The following is a 16,821-nucleotide window of genomic DNA, read 5'->3' as shown; positions in this document are numbered from 1 at the left end:
ACCCAGGGGGACTGTATGCAGTGTGTAAACCCAACCACGGGTTCCCGTTATCTTCTATGGGCAATGTCGCGGTTGGAAATTTAAAGAGGACACTTCTAGTCGAGTCAGGACCAAACCGTTTTGGGCTTAAGAAGTTCTAGAGTTAGTACCCATGAGAGCACCAGAGTACTCGAGTTACCACACCCAGGGAAGCCGGGTGCATAGGTGTCTTTTGGTGTCGGGTCGCGTCGTTGCAAAGAACTGCTGCTGCCGTGAAGAGGAGTGGAGAAGTGTCTGAAGAGATCCAAGCCTGGATCTAGGATGGAAGGAACCTGAAAGCAGAGGGTACAGAGTCTGGGTCACTTGCCAGTGACCGAGGTCAGGATGGACCAATGCCCACAGATGCCGGGTGCTTCAGGTGAGTCGATGGGTGTCTTGACTCTTCAGTCACGAGGTCCAGGAGGTGTCGACGAAGTCCACGAGCCGGATTCGAACTGTCCCACAAAGTCTGTCAAGTGCTGCGGTGTCGGCGACCAGAATGGACCCAACAAGCCATGGCTTGGAATTTAGAGAAAGGACTGCGGTGCAGACCAGCAAGGTCTGAGGGAGTCACCCAGCAAGGGTAAGTCAGGGCATGTCTGGAGCAACTAGGAAAGCCCAAGCAGAAAAGGAGTTGCCTTCATGGGGACCTGCTAGCCAACGGGCTAGTGATCGCAAAGGAGCCTTGAGTGGTCGCACTTGAAGCTGGCCCACGGGTCACTCATGGAGTGGAGGTCAACAATCTTCGGTGCAGGATGTGCTCAAGGCTGGAACTACTCAGAGCCCAAAGCACAACTTCAAGGAGGACCAGGAAGATAGTGTTGCTGCAAAAGTTCATGGTGTCCAGGGTCACGGTTCCACATCACTCACAATAGCCACGGGCCTCACAGCTTTGCTGTGGACTCAGGGTAGCCTCGGGGAAGACTGGAAATCCACCTATGGTGATGCAAAGACTTCGGCGTCCGCCGGGAGCTTCAGCGATGCAGACTGGTCAGTTGCTTCTTTGGTGCCTGCCAAGCAGGGGAGTCACTCCTTGACCCCAAGGGAGCTTTCTTCAGTCTTGTAGTTAAAGTAGAACGTCAAAGGTCCAAGATATATGTAGCAGAGTTTCGTCCAGGGTAATCTAAAGTCCTAGGGACTGGATTCCTATACTTATAGTAGGTTTAGGGGAAGGACTAACTCTAAGGCCCCACCTATGGCTGGGCCTGGAAAGAGGAGTGGTTACACCCATTTCCTTTGTCCAGTTTCATGCCAGAGCAGGGGCAGGTAGCCCCTGCAACCGGTTCGAACTGGGCTATGCACAGGGAGAGCAAATGTATCCCCAGTGCAGGACTTCAAGGCACCAGAGAGTGCTCCTGCCCAGCCCCAATACACATCTGACTGTCTGGGGAGGTGGTGACACCTCCCTTCGACAGGAAACCTATTGTCCAGGCCTCCCCTGCCGGAGTTTCAGTCAGCAGCAGGAGGCCAGACCCGTGTCTGTGGCAGAGGCATCCATTTTGTGATGCCAGGGCTCAGAAAAGTCCTACCGGGTTTAGCCAGTGTGAACATGTCTCTCCCTCTAGAAGGGTGGAATGCTACCCCCACCGCCTGAACTGGTGGGGGGGTAGTATTCCAAAGCGTTTGACACCAAACACAACATGTTTGGATGCAGCCATTCCAAAGTTAGTACCGCAAGGTTATAATACACTTAAGAGTATATGGTATGGCTGTATCACAGAACAGCTACAAGGAAGTATTTCCGAAAGCTGCAGAGGGGCTCAGCTCATGCTTGGGCACCCTCTCACATAAAATGAAGCACTCTGCCTTCAGGATCGTCAACGCCTGCCATAGGAGTGGCTTATAGGTTTATATGTGTCTGTATATATGTGGATATAGGTAGCCTATACCACAGTAAGGCGTGCAAGCACACCCTTACCCAGGCTGCAGTAGCAGACCTGTGGTGCCATTTTGGAGTGCTTCCCAGGGGCGGCATAATATATGCTGCAGCCCCTGGTAGGCCTCTGAGGTACCTATGCCCTAGGTACATAGTATACCATATACTAGGGGCTTATAAGGCACTCCAGAATCCAATTAGATATGTACCTAATGTACATGGAAACCATTTTAGAGAGGAAGCAGCTAGGCTGGGTTCCTGATTAGCAGGGCCACAGTCAGACTAAGGTCGAAAAACAGTGAATTACCAGCAAAAAGTGGGGGTACTGATGTGAAGCAGATCCTACATTCCTACAGTGAGTGTGTCTGTTGTGCCCACACCACTTCCCATTGATCCACAGTCAGTCAAGCCATTTAGGATCCCCAAGAAGTGGGAGGGCACCCCTCCACAATCTCCCAGCCACACCGTGACTCCCGTCTGCATGACTCCACCTCCACGTGCCACTCTTCACCACCTGGTCCAAGCAACCTTCCAGGTTGCCAAGCCACTGATAGCTCTACCTCAGCTGTTCCGCTCTCTCCCTCCTCCAGTGCACCGACAGTCCCCGAGACACAGCCAGTCCCAGTCCGCCTCACAGCCAAGTCTGAGTGGTAGTCACCCTCACACATCTGTGTCTCACACAGGCAGGCCTGTACTGCACATTGTTGCCCCCTGACTGTGTTGCTGACCATAGAAAGGTACAGTCACACACATTCCCTGTGCAGCTTCTCATGGACTCAGTCTGCACTTTGTCATGCCCACTGGCCTTGTTGTTCACTGCTGTTTTGCCCTTGCCTGTGCAGCTTCTCATTAGGCCTGGGCAAAATTCCGTTCCGCTCGCGGAAATTGCGATAATTTGACATTTTCGCGTTCCGCAGAGAGCGCGAAAATGTAAAAATTTCCACAATCCGCATTTTACCAGAAATTTTTTGCTTGCTCGTGCTGTAAAATAATACATTCTCGCATGCGCGCAATCGCCTTACCTGAATCCCCGCGTTCGCCGTCAAGTTTTCCCGATCCGGTCGCGTTCTCCACGAGATGTTGGATTGTTGGTAGCATTTGCGCTGTCTCACGACAGTTCGCGCCCGCAGTAACTTCATTCATCGCGCGATCACGTCTTTCTTCTCGTGATCATGCACCGTGAGACAAGTGAAAACAAGATGGCCGTGCCCGTGAGCAACCGCATGGGTAATTTGGCGAGCCGCGACCACGCAGAAAATACCGCGAACGGGCGGGAAAAAAACTTCCGCATCTTCGCGATATTTCCGCGTGTTTGCGGAGATTTTTAACATTTTCGCGATAATTTGCGAAAGTGAATTTCGCAAATTCCACCCACCTCTACTTCTCATGGACATGCTCTGCACTCTGCCCTGGCCACTGGCCTTGTTGTTCACTGCTGTTTTACCCTTGCCTGTGCAGCTTCTCATGGACTAGCTCTGCACTCTGCCCTGGCCACGGGCCTTGTTGTTCACTGCTGTTTTGCCCTTGCCTGTGCAGCTTCTCATGGACATGCTCTGCACTCTGCCATGGCCACTGGCCTTGTTGTTCACTGCTGTTTTACCCTTGCCTTTGCAGCTTCTCATGGACTCAGTCTGCACTTTGTCATATCCACTGGCCTTGTTGTTCACTGCTGTTTTGCCCTTGCCTGTGCAGCTTCTCATGGACATGCTCTGCACTCTGCCCTGGGCACTGGACTTGTTGTTCACTGCTGTTTTGCCCTTGCCTATGCAGCTTCTCATGGACATGCTCTGCACTCTGCCCTGTCCACTGGCCTTGTTGTTAACTGCTGTTTTGCCCTTGCCTTTGCAGTTTCTCATGGACTCAGTCTGCACTTTGTCATGCCCACTGGCCTTGTTGTTCACTGCTGTTTTGCCCTTGCCTGTACAGATTCTCATGGACATGCTCTGCACCCTGCCCTGGCCACTGGACTTGTTGTTCACTGCTGTTTTGCCCTTGCCTGTGCAGCTTCTCATGGACATGCTCTGCCCTGGCCACTGGACTTGTTGTTCACTGCTCTTTTGCCCTTGCCTGTGCTGCTTCTCATGGACATGCTCTGCACTCTGCACTTGCCACTGGTCTTGTTGGTCACTGCTGTTTTGCCCTTGCCTGTGCAGCTTCTCATGGACATGCTCTGCATTTTGTGCCTTACTCTTCTCTTATCATGGTGCCTATCTGTGCAATGTGTGAATAAAGACAGTTGCTCCAGTTGTCAATTTTGTCATTGTCCTTACTGAATAAAGTTATTTTGCTGTGTGTAAATGGTTTAATGTGCCACATGGTCTGTGTGGGCACTTCAACATGGTCAATGTTTGGGCTCTTTTGCTCTCTTATTTTTATGGGTGACAGGGTCTTCAGTTCTTCTTGGCCCAGATACTTATGGTGGCAATCGTGCCAATTTTGAATGGTTAGCAGTAGTCATTTACTTGATTAGTTCATGTTAGCTCTATTGTACACATGTCAGGTTGGGGGGCACTGCCAGCACAGAGTGGCTTCCTACACACAGTATTGCAGGCAGGCTGTCCAGGGTCATCATGTGTGTGTTCTTGCTATATGTGTGCCCAGTGGTGTATGTGTGTTGTCATCTTGTGATGGCCAGTCATCCTAGTCCCATGTCTTACTTTCCATTTGTGCTCTTTGATGGCCAGGTAGTGTGCAGTGTGAAGGGGATGAGTTTGTGGGGAGTGTTGATGTGTGCATGCCTATGCAATGTCAACTACACACATGTGTCACCCAGGAGTTGTGTGCCTGTTATTTTGATTGTTCATCCCTGTGGATGTGGTTGTATGCCCATGTGTGAGTTGTATGTTGTGCACTGTGCAGTGTGTTGGTGCGTCCTTGTAGTTCTGTCTCCTACGTGTTGTTTTTGTCACTTTTGAGTATGCAGAGGGTGTTACTGGCAAGTCAGTGTTGTGTTTTGTTGCACATCCATGTGTCTGGTGGCTGTTTGTGGGGTCTGTGCAGACCTGCTGTTCCCCACTGCCATTGTGGTTGTGTTTTCTCATGCCTTGCTGTCCCATGGTGCCTTCTTGCCTCCAGTGTGGCATGTTGTGTGTGTTTTCATGCCCTCCCCTATATGTGCATTCAGCTGCATACCCATTGTGGGTCTGCACTCCCTCTCTGTGTATGGTACACTTCTGCCATGTCCCCTACTGACATGCAGTACACTTCACTTTGGTGTGAGCTGTCCCCTTCATTTGTGCCACTGTGCTTTGGGATGCAGTTCTTAGTCCATGGTCAATGCGTCACTCAGTGCATTTCCCCAATGGGTCATGTGTGATGTTCTGGTGCTGTTTGTCAGTCATGGTTACTCCTATGCAGTTCAGCTGTGTGTACTGCCCAGTCCTGTGGTCAAGTTGTTTCCAGCTATGTGTCCCAGACTTGTGCATCTATTGGGTGTTGTGTTGGATGTATGTGTGTTGTTTGTGTTATTGCTTCACTTCCTGGGTGTGCTGTTGTGTTTGTGCTGCGCTGTATGGTGTTGTGTGGGTTGCTGTTCTGTCACTGATCTCTGTGTGTGTCTGGTATGCTTGGTGTGCGCACACACAGCTTGCTGTGCATGCAGTGCTGTGTGTCTATGTTGCCTTGTGATTGTCTGGTGTGCATCCCCTGATGCTGTGCTGTGTTTTCTATGTGATTGTTCTGCCTGTGCATCTGTTGTTTGTTTGCTGTGGCTGTGTTGTTCTGTGATGGTGCACTTCTTGTGTGTGTTGTGGTTTGTTGTCTGTGCATTGTTCCTGAGTGATGAGGTTGTGCACTCCTGTTGTGTCTGTGCTCCCATTGCCTTTCCCCAGTTTAGCTGCACAGGGCATGTCTGTTGTTGTTGTGGCTCTGTGTGTGTTTCCGTTGGGTTATTTGTTTGTCTGTTGTATTTGTTTCCACATTTGTGGTGGCATCCCTGTGTGTGTGTGTGTGTGTGTGTGTGTGTGTGATGTCTGCTGTGGCTGTGCCCAGGGTGTGTGGTTGTTTGTGTGTTTATTGCCTGTCAAGTATTGCCAGCCTTCAGTGTGTTTGGCACTGGTGTTGTGTGCTGCTGGTGTGAGGGGGGGTATGTGTGTAGATTCTTATTGGTGTTTGTCAGTCTTGAGGTGTGTAGATGGTCCCTGTGTGTAGTGCTGCTGGTGTACTCCTGTGAAGTAGTTGTATGGATGTGTGGTTGTTCCCAGTTTGACTTCAGGGCCTTCCTTTCATCCTTTCATTCTTGTGCCTATACATGGTTTGCCTTCCTGTCTCCCTGTGTTGTTGCACTGAGCTGTCTGTGGTTTGATTTCACTGACTGTGCCAGCCATGTGTGCATTGATGGTGTGAGGGTGTTGTGCTCTGATCCTTGTGTTGATGTGATGTACACATGTTTGTTGTGTGTCTCCATGGCCTTCCATTTGTGTGCAGCCCACTTTTGTTTCCCTATTTGTTGTGCTCCATTGCTATTGGCATGTGGGGTGTGTATGTGTGTGTGTGTCAGTCTGTGATATGTATGTGTGACTGTGCAAGCTGTGTGTCCATTTGGATGTTGATTCCTTGTGTGAGTTCATTTGTTGCTTGTCCTCATTGCTTTTTCCCTGAGTGTGGTGCTGTGTGTGTTTCCCTGGCCCTGTGCTATTGTGCTGTGTGTTGTGTGTTCCTGTGCAGCCACTTCTGCATTGTGTGTCTCCATGATTGTCTGTTGTGTGGTACAGGGTATAAATTGCTCTGGCTTGTTGTTGTGCATGGGGTGCACAGGGGGGGCACGTGGCATGTGCCTTCATGGGGTGTGCTAGTGCATGGGGGGAGTGTGTGTGGCCCTATGGTCTTTGTACCCTGCCCATGCCTGGCACTGGCATTGGCCCTGCCTTCTGCATTGTGCACATGTATTTGCTTGTGTTCGCCGCTGCGGTGACGTGACCAGGACATTGCTCCATGGTGGCGGTAGCTGTGTGTCCAGGATGCAGCGGGGTGACTTTGTGGCAGGTGGGTGATGTGTGGGTGCCCTTTTGGATATGTCCCTGTTCCCCCTAGGGTGTCTGATGTGGATTTGGACCCTGTGTCAGGCCGTGGGTTGTGTGTTGTGTTATTGCGTACCTGCGGCGGCGTCCGCCACGGTCCATGAGTTCCTGGTGATGTAGCAGGTACAGCACTGGAAAGACGTGCAGAGCTGGGTCCACGGCGGTCATGACCGGGACTCTGGTTTCGCGCTACGATGTCGAGCTACCGCCATCTTTGGTTGGGCGGTGTCTCCGCTGCAGTGCATCTGCTTGTTTGTTTCATCCTAATTTGTGGAGCTGGGCGGATGTTATTCCGTGTGGCGGAGGGTCTACATTGGCTCCCACACCCACGGTGTTGGGCGCACTTTGATGGCGGTGCGCGTCGCACCGCAGCGGTCGGAAATTGGCCTATGTTTGACCATACTAATATGGCGGGCGTGATGTCCGCTGCTGGAGGGCAGAAAATTGCATTTTTCCACACCGCCAGCGCTGCGGTGGTCCCACCGCCCTACATCCTAATGGACCACTATATTTCTTCTTACCAACAGAATCAAATTCAAGAACACGAAAACAGAAATTTGCTAAATAACCACCACCATCTTCGCTAAAATCATCAACAACATTGTAAGTATACTCAACAAAATGTGTATATTTTGCCCTAAAATCTGTACTGTATTATATCAATTAATATTTATAAATATTTTCTTTAGAACTAAAAAGACCACCATGACTGAAGGAGCACAATTTATTACGTCACAAAAAGGGTAAAAGTTGTTGTGTTATATGGGTTATGTATACACACAAGAAAAACAAAGTATTTTAAAAGTGTTTTGGAAATGCAGCAAATATTCTAATAAATGCTACGGAAGAGCTATTACACAGGAAACCACTGTTATATCTGTTAAATAACATAATCACCCACCAAATGTAACAGAGAATGAAATAGGAGGTGCTCTTGAAACAATAATGGAAGCTAGCACTAGCACAGATAGACCTACCACACAAATACTAAAGAAGCAGTCACTAACAGTACCCCAACAAGCATTTAGTCAATTACCATTTATTGATTCTTTAAAAAGGACAATAACTAGACAAAAGAAAGCCACTGCAACTAGTACACCTGCCCCTAAAACCTTTCAAGAAGTAGAGATTCCCCCTGAGCTAAGTGTAGCACACAGCAATGAACCATTTATATTATTTGACAATAAATGCAAAGACAAACTAATTATTATGTTTGCTACTGCAAACAATTTACTTAAATTACAACAATGTAACACTTGGATGATGGATGGGACCTTCAAAATTTGTCCCAAACCATTTTATCAATTGTACACAATACATGGCTTTTTCCAAAATACTAATATTCCATTTATCTATAATCTACTCCCCAATAAACAACAAGCTACCTACCTTGAAATTTTAAACCAAATAAAAAGATAAAACCAATAATTATTTTCCTCAGAAAATAATTATTGATTTTGAGCATGCCATGATCAATACTATACTAAAATGCTACCCACATGCAGCAATCTAGGGTTGTTATTTCCAGTTTAACCAATGTCTATGGAGACATTTGCAAAAGACAACCCTAAGGGCATCATTAGGATGGCGGGAAGACTTTGTCCGCCCGCCATCCTGACGTAAAAAAGGACCGCCCGCCATAAGTGCGGCGGTCCTGGGGGGGTGATTAGGATGCACTGGCAGCGCATCCTGCATTTTTAACATTGCGGCGGGCGGTGCTGTCAGCATCACCTGCCGTAATGCCAAAAATGCATGTCGTGCCTATGCATGCACAACGTGGCAGGCACCGTGCGGTGCCTGCAATGTTGTGCAGGCACATGCAGTGGGGTACCATAGGTACCCCCCATGTGCCCCCCCAACGGGCCCCCCGCAACGGGCCCCCAACTTCAAGATCCGCATGCCGAAAGGCTGCCCCCGCCTACATCCTGATATGGATGGCGGTGTCTAGCAGACACCGCCACCATATTAAACCCTTTTCCGCCCGGTCGACGGCAAGTCGACCGGGTGGAATAGCGGCAGACGGTCTTCCCGTCTGCCGCGGTCCCCCTGCCATACTAATATGGCGGGGGAAATGGGTGGCGGGCGGTGAAGGATGTAGGGCGGATCGCCACCAACATGCGGGCGGTGGTGATCCACCCTACATCCTAATGGACCCCTAAGTGTTGAGTATGCAACAGACAGTACTTTTGCATACCAAGTTAAAAAATGTATTGCACTGGGCTATGTTCCAGTAACTGAGGTAGCAGAGCACTATAACCTTCTAATCGAAGCCCCTACTACAAAAGAAATTAAGAAAAACGAAGTCCACTATTAGATTACTTCGAGGGTACCTGGGTGGGAAGACTCCACAGATCAGGCCACAGAAGACTGCCCAAATTCCACATTCCATGGTGAAATGTGTACTTGAACAAACTAAACAAACAAGCCATAACTAACAATGCCTTTGAAGGATGGGATAATGCCTTCCAATCAACAACAGGAAGAGGGATATCTACCTTACATAAAGTACTCCAAGCCCTACAAAAAGAACAAAGTTACGAGGAACTAAGGGGTCCTTTAGGATGTAGGGCGGTGAGACCATCGCGGCGCTGTGGGGTGGAAAAATGCCTTTTTCCGCCCGCCAGCAGCGGACCTCACACCCGTCATTTTAATATGGTCAAACATAGGCCAATTTCTGACCGCCACGGTGCAACGCGCACTGCCATCAAAGTGCGACCACCACCGCGGCGGTGGGAGCCAATGGAGTCCGCCCACTCCACAAATTAGGATGACACAAGCAAGCAGACGCACCGCAGAGGAGACACCACCCAACCAGAGACGGCGGAAGCTTGACAGCGGAGCGTGAAACCAGAGTCTCGGTCACGACCGCCATGGACCCAGCTCTACACGTCTTTTCGGTGCTGTACCTGTTACATCACCAGGAACTCATGGACCGCCGCGTTCGCCGCGGTAGGTACACAATAACACAACACACAACACAAAACCCACGGCCTTACACAGGGTCCAAATCCACATCAGACACCCTAGGGGGCACAGGGACACATCCACAAGGGTACGCACACATCACCCACCTGCCACAAAGTCACCCCGCTGCATCCTGGACACACAGCTACCGCCACCATGCAGCAATGTCCCGGTCATGTCGCCGTAGCGGCGAACACAAGCAAATACATGCGCACAATCCAGAAGGCAGGGCCAGTGCCAGGCATGGACAGGGCACAAAGACAACAGGGCCACACCCTCTCCCACCACACACTAGCACACCCCATGAATGCACATGCCATGTGCCCCCCGTGTGCACCCCATGCACAACAACAAGCTAGGGCAATACATACCCTGCACCACACAACAGACAATCATGGAGACACACAATGCAGGAGTGGCTGCACAGGAACACACAACACACAGCACAATAGCACAGGGCCAGGGAAACACACACAACACCCCACTCAGGGAAAAAGCAATGAGGACAAGCAACAAATGAACACACACAAGGAATCAACATCCAAATGGACACCACATAGCTTGCACAGTCACACATACATATCACAGACTGACACACACACACACATACACACCCCACATGCCAACAGCAATGGAGCACAACAAATAGGGAAACAAAAGTTGGCTGTACACAAATGGAGGGCCATGGAGACACACAAAAAGCATGTATATATCACATCAACACAAGGAACAGACCATAACACCCACACACCATCAAAGCACACATGGCTGGCACATTCAGTGAAATCAAACCACAGAGAGCTCAGTGCAACAACAAAGGGAGACAGCAATGCAAACCATGTATAGGCACAAGGATGAAAGGATGAAAGGTAGGCCCCGAAGTCAAACTGGGAACAGCCACAGATCCATACAACTACTTCACAGGAGTACACCAGCAGCACTACACACAGGGACTATCTACACACCTCAAGACTGACAAACACCAGTAAGAATCTACACACATACCCCTCTACCACCAGCAGCACACAACACCAGTGCCAAATACACTGAATGCTGGCAATACTTGACAGGCAATACACACACAAACAACCACACACCCTGTGCACAGCCACAAACATCACACACACACACACACACACACACACACACAGGGATGCCACTACAAATGTGGAAACAAATACAACAGACAAACACATAACCCAACAGAAACACACACAGAGCCACAACAACAACAACAGACATACCCTGTGCAGCTAAACTGGGGAAAGGCAATGGGAGCACAGACACAACAGGAGTGCACAAACTCATCACTCAGGACCAATACACAGACCACATACCACAAGACACACAAGAAGTGCACCATCACAGAACATCACAGCCACAGCAAACAAACAACAGATGCACAGGCAGAACAATCACATAGCAAACACAGCACAACATCAGGGGATGCACACCAGGCAATCACAAGGCAACATACACACACAGCACTGCATGCACAGCAAGCTGTGTGTGCACACCAAGCATACCAGACACACACAGAGATCAGTGACAAAACAACAACCCACACAACACCATACAGCACAGCACAAAGACAACAGCACACCCAGGAAGTGAAGCAATAACACATACAACACCTATACATCCAACACAACACCCAATAGATGCACAAGTCTGAGACACATAGCTGAAAACAACTTGACCACAGGACTGGGCAGCACACACAGCTGAACTGCATAGGAGCAACCATGACTGACAAACAGCACCAGAACATCACACATGACCCATTGGGGAAATGCACTGAGTGACACATTGACCCTGGACAAAGAACTGCACCCCAAAGCACAGTGGCACAAATGAAGTCATGGGTAGGCACACACACATACAAACCAAGGGGACAGCTCACACCAAAGTGAAGTGTACTGCATGTGAGTAGGGGACATGGAAGGAGTGAACCATACACAAAGAGAGGGATTGCAGACCCACAATGGGTATGCAGCTGAATGCACATATAGGTGAGGGCATGACAACACACACAACATGCCACACTTGAGGCAAGAAGGCACCACGGGACAGCAAGGAACACAACCACAATGGCAGTGGGGAGCAGCAGGTCTGCACAGACCCCACAAACAGCCACCAGACACATGGATGTGCAACAAAACACAACTCTGACTTGCCAGTAACACCCTCTGCATACTCACAAGTGACAAAAACAAGTAGGAGACAGAACTGCAAGGACACACCAACACACTGCACAGTGCACAACATACAACTCACACATGGGCATACAACCACATCCACAGGGATGAACAATCAAAACAACAGGCACACAACTCCTGGGTGACACATGTGTGTAGTTGACATTGCATAGGAATGCACACATCAACACTCCCCACAAACTAACCCCCTTCACACTTCACACTATCTGGCCATCCAAGAGCACAAATAGAAAGTAAGCCATGGGACTAGGATGACTGGCCATCACAAGATGACCACACACATACACCACTGGGCACACATATGATGACTCTGGACAGCCTGCCTGCAATACTGTGTGCAGAAACCCACTCTGTGCTGGCAGTGCCCCCAACCTGACATGTGTACAATAGAGCTAACATGAACTAATCAAGTAAATGACTACTGCTAACCATTTGAAATTGACACCATTGCCACCACAAGTATCTGGGCCAAGAAGAACTGAAGACCCTGTCACCCCTGAAAAAAAAGAGAGCTAAAGAGCCCAAACATTGACCATGTTGAAGTGCCCACACAGACCATGTGGCACAGTAAAGCATTTACATAGAGCAAAATAACTTTATTCAGTAAGGACACTGACAAAATAGACAACTGGAGCAACTGTCTTTATTCACACATTGCACAGATAGACACAATGATAAGAGAAGAGTAAGGCACAAAATGCAGAGCATGTCCATGAGAAGCTGCACAGGCAAGGTCAAAACAGCAGTGAACAACAAGGCCAGTGGCCAGGGCAGAGTGCAGAGCATGTCCACGAGAAGCTTCACAGGCAAGGGCAAAACAGCAGCGAACAACAAGGCCAGTGGGCATGACAAAGTGCAGACTCAGTCCATAAGAAGGTGCACAGTGAATGTGTGTGACTGTACCTTTCCATGGTCAGCAACACAGTCAGGGGGCAACAATATGTAGTACAGGCCCACCTGTGTGAGGCACAGTTGTGTGAGGGTGACTACCACTCTGACTTGCTTGTCAGGCGGACTGGGAGCTGGCTATGTCTCGGGGAATGTCGGGGCACTTGACGAGGGAAGAGAGCGGAACAGCTGAGGCTGAGCTATCAGTGGCTTGGCAAGCTGGAGGGCTGCTTGGACCAGGTGGTGTAGTGGCATGTGGAGGTGGAGTCATGCAGACGGGAGTCACGGTGTGGCTGGGAGATTGTGGAGGGGTGCCCTTCCACTTCTTGGAAATCCTAAATGGATTGACTGACTGTGGATCAATGGGAAGTGGTGTGGGCACAACAGGCACCCTCACCACCACTGCTGCAGCAGGTGCAGGCACTGGTAGCCCCTCTGGTGATGAGCTGGACCCAGCGGAACGCTTTGCCTTGCTTCACCTCTGCCCCCCCTTCCCCTGTTTACTAGGTGTTACCCCTACAGTGCCCTCCGGCCTCTGCTTCATTGGGCTTGGAATGGGAGTCGAGATGGTTGGTGACTCTGCCTTGGAGCCCTTCCTAGGTGTACCCTTGGCATGCACCACCTCCTTGGTGGTCACAGACACTGTACGATTATCTTTGCGCAATGCTTTAGGGGCAAGAGAGTCCTTGGATGGGGATGCCACTGAGGCATGTGTGCCTGAGGTCTGCTGATTTGCTATTTGTCCACTGGTGTCGCCTGACGGGCTTTTCTCCCTGCGCTCTGGGGGGCCTTTGGTCTTCTGTGGGGATGATGTCTGGGCCCGGGACTGCTTGGTTTGCTGCTTCTGTGTGCTCCATGTGCTGTATCATGACTTTGATGTATGTGGACGGTGGTCACTATCGTCAGACGTGGCCACTGCCCAAGGGGCGGACAAAGGAACTGGAGCTGGACTGTGAGAATGTGCCTGTTACAGGGCAGACGTCACTGTTGATGCCAAAGCCTGGACTGTCCAGGTGCAGCCCACACATGTCGCTGGCATTGGATGATGTGGTGCTTTGCGTCTCAGGCTGGGATTCTTCCACCAGACTTCTGTCCCCCTCTGAGGCGCTGGTGACATCTGTGTCACTGGGCTCCTGGGCAGCTGTGGTGCTAGTTTCACCCCGTCTGGTGTCCGTCTCCTGTCCCTCCAGAACCACAGGTGATTCTGCATGGGAGACAGAGATATAGGGTCAGATCAGTGGCAAAAACAGAACAAACATATGCAAGCAATGCATGACAAAAGTCGAGCAAATCTACATGTTGCACACCACCCTGTGCAATCACATCATGCCAACTCACTACATAGACTCAAGCAGTGCGTGGAAACTGGAAACTCAGGCATGAGTGAGCCATGTGCTGACCACACAGCACAACACCCTGCTTGTGGCTCTGTTCAAACAGACACACAACTAGTTCTGAGCACACCTATGGACATGATGGGGGCACACTACTTGTTGCCAATGACAGAACTGGATGGAACAGGAGGGGACAACACAGACCCAGACTACAACATGACAGTCCACAATGGACATTAGCCCATGCCACCCACCATGTCGTACCTTGGGGACAATAGAATGCTGCACATTGCTGTAAGATGTCTAGCCCTACCCAATATGGGTGCATGCAACGGACGCATTGATGTACACACAGTCAGATTGGACACACTGTCATTCCCCCCCCATGGGATTCCCAAGACTACACCAATGCAGAAGAAACTTGAAGAGCACAACTCAGAATGTAATGTGAAGGCACAGCATCCGAATCAGCTTTGTAAGTACAGGTAGGGCAAATGCATGTCACAGGCATCCAGCCCAGCAGCCACTTACATGCCACAGCATCACACTACCAACACCACAGAGGCCAGCGCTGGCACAGGTTCTGTACACATGCAGCCACTCACAGCCAAAGTCAGACTCCCCAAATGCTCACCCCTGGCTTGCTGCTGATGCTCCTTCAAACGTGCATCCAGCTCAGGTTGTGTCACCACCAAGATGTGCCCCATTAGTGGTGTCATACTGCACCGTCCCAGATGCCCAGTGCGAGGAAGCAGCCCCAGGGTCATCTCCGCCACATTCTTTGCCAGCCGGCTGATGTCGTCCCATCTCTTGTGGCAGTGGGTGCGCCATCAGTTTGAGACCCCCAGGGCTTGCACCTTCGCTGCAATGGCCCTCCACACGGCCTTACGCTGGTGTACCTTGAGCTGCAGGCATGGGAGACAAGAGGGATAAATGATCAGGGACACAGTTTCATGTACCAACATCAATCAGTATAGCAGCAATATACAAAATCATCACATAGCCAACGATAGGTCAATCAGAGACTATAGAACAGCCCACAAGGGACCCCTGCATTGGAAAAGCTGATGTTAAAACATGCAGGTGTGAAAGGGAACACAGTGCCTGCACATCTCAACACATGCAGGATGCCAGCACTGAAACACTCATATAGCCTGCCCACATCTTCAGTCCATTGTTGGCTAGAGCAACACATACATCACATGTCAATCTGTGTTTCGGGGTGGACTCACTGTGTCCAAGACTACGCAGCCATCAATGTCCCTGTCCTGTGAATATTTGAATGTGTCATGGTGGTCACATGGATGGACATGATATCACAAATACAAAATGCCAATCACAAGGGCAGTTGTGTGCAAACCACAGTGCTGAGATGGCCCACAGCTGGAGTGCTATGTGAAAAGACTAATGTCATACTCTGTAAGTTCAGTGAGTTGTCCTTGTCTTTGTAGGCGGGGACTATGCAGGCCAGCTGGCCTCACACTGAGATGGACTACAGGGGCACACACAACCATCTAGCCAAGAAATCACTGTCCTGACTACAGCATGAACAACCTTCTGTGTCACTGTATGGCTGACAACACAACACAGGTCAATCATACATACATGTGGAGGGAGGGAAATCTGTGGCATTGGGTACACTCACCCTCCCACTGAAGACAGCATGTCAGGCAGTGCATGACACTACCCCACACTCCCAGGCACATACTGCATCAGTCCAACTACATGTGTGGCCCCCCTGCCCTACCCCATCACTGTTGAAAAATTACCATGACATTTGGGGCACCATATAGCCTTGGGTACTGTGTGAGCACCACGTCCACCAGGACCTCCAACTCCACGCTTGTGAAGGGACTGGCACGGATCTTCTCTGTCCTTGCCATCACTGTGGACGTGAGACAACATCAGGGGATTTTGGTGGTGAGGGGTTTCAGCAGCAGACCCTGGAGGCAGCAGCAGGTGAAGGGTCTCAGGCAGCAGTTCCTGGAGGCAGCAGCAGGTGAGGAGTCTCAGGCAGCAGTCCCTGGAGGCAGCAGCAGGTGAGAGATCTCAGGCAGCAGTCCCTGGAGGCAGCAGCAGGTGAGGGGTCTCAGGCAGCAGACCCTGGAGGCAGCAGCAGTTGAGGGGTCTCAGGTAGCAGTGCCTGGAGGCAGCAGCAGGTGAGGGGTCTCAGGCAGCAGGCTCTGTAAGCAGTGGCAATGTGAGGCTCACTCCCACATATATAGCCCCCTGGGGTCATTTCAAAGGTGCCAAGCTGCAGCAATTGGTGGTCCAGGTCAGCCTCTTTTAAATGCATCAAATGACCGCCTCCACGGTGGCGGAGCATGCCTAACACGATCCTCAAAATTGCATCATGTCACCACAATCATGGCTCCCATTGGCTGTAAGGGCATGCTCCATGGCGGTGATCCAACGTTGGGGCCCGGGGTGCGCTATCGCAATTGTGCATCTTTCAAATCCTGCCAATGTCTGCCTCCGCGATGACGGAGCACGCCTACCACCAT

Source organism: Triturus cristatus, chromosome 2_1 (assembly GCF_964204655.1).
Source record: "Triturus cristatus chromosome 2_1, aTriCri1.1, whole genome shotgun sequence".
In the NCBI taxonomy this organism is placed as follows: Eukaryota; Metazoa; Chordata; class Amphibia; order Caudata; family Salamandridae; genus Triturus; species Triturus cristatus.
The sequence above is the reverse complement of the archived record's forward strand: the minus strand, read 5'-3'. Positions refer to the sequence as shown.